Raw genomic sequence first — 1,131 nt, forward strand, 5'->3', positions numbered from 1 at the left:
TGACATGAGACAAGCAAGATGTTAACCGGCAGCTAGCTACAAACATGCTAGCCATGCAGGAGCACAACGAGAAAATCGTCGCGATGGCTACGCGGACCGACGACACCGGAACGTGGAGCGCGGAGGCTAACGCAGCCCTTCAGCAAACCATACAGGACCAGCAGAAGCTAGAAGACAAGCTGAACGACATAGAGTCGAGGGCAAGACGAAACAACCTGAGGATCCACGGTGTGCCGGAGGACGCAGAACGAGGCTCGGTGATGGAGTTTATCGAAAAAATGCTCCGATCCGAACTCAAGCTGAACGACGATGTGGATTTACAGATACAACGCGCACACAGAGCCCTGGCGCCCAAACCGGGCCCGAACTCGCCTCCGAGGTCTATTATTATCAATGTCCAGCAATACAGCACCAAGGAGATGGTTATCCAAAAAGCATGGCGACAGAAAATCACAATGGGAGAGAAACCGCTGTATTTCGATCATGACTATACAGCTACCGTTCTACAACAGCGCAAGGCGTTCACCAATATCAAAAAGGCTCTCAAGGAAAAGGGCATTCGTTTCCAGACGCCCTTCACGCGGATGCGCATTCACTGGGAGAGCGGTGTGCAGGTGTGCAGGTGTACAGGTGTGCAGGTGTACAGGTGTACAGGTGTACAGGTGTGCAGGTGTACAGGTGTACAGGTGTGCAGGTGTACAGGTGTGCAGGTGTGCAGGTGTGCAGGTGTGCAGGTGTACAGGTGTACAGGTGTACAGGTGTGCAGGTGTACAGGTGTGCAGGTGTACAGGTGTGCAGGTGTACAGGTGTACAGGTGTGCAGGTGTGCAGGTGTACAGGTGTGCAGGTGTACAGGTGTACAGGTGTACGGCAGTGCCTGGGAGGCAGCGCAGGAGCTCCTCCAGCGGGGATACAGCGTGGAGGTGCCAGAGAGACCCCCGGTAGGAGTCACCTGTTGGAGCTCCTCCAGCGGGCTACACCGTGGCAGCGAGTGGGATCAAATGCAGATGTAGGCACTGCCAGACGCGCTAAAGAGCGCCTACGGAAACTTCAGCATAGACGCCAGGAAGAACAGTAAAAACTGATGGTAAACAAGCGACCTTATCATAAAGATAAACATGGTATTCATGCG

Source organism: Anoplopoma fimbria, chromosome 13 (genome assembly GCF_027596085.1).
Source record: "Anoplopoma fimbria isolate UVic2021 breed Golden Eagle Sablefish chromosome 13, Afim_UVic_2022, whole genome shotgun sequence".
Lineage (NCBI taxonomy): Eukaryota > Metazoa > Chordata > Actinopteri > Perciformes > Anoplopomatidae > Anoplopoma > Anoplopoma fimbria.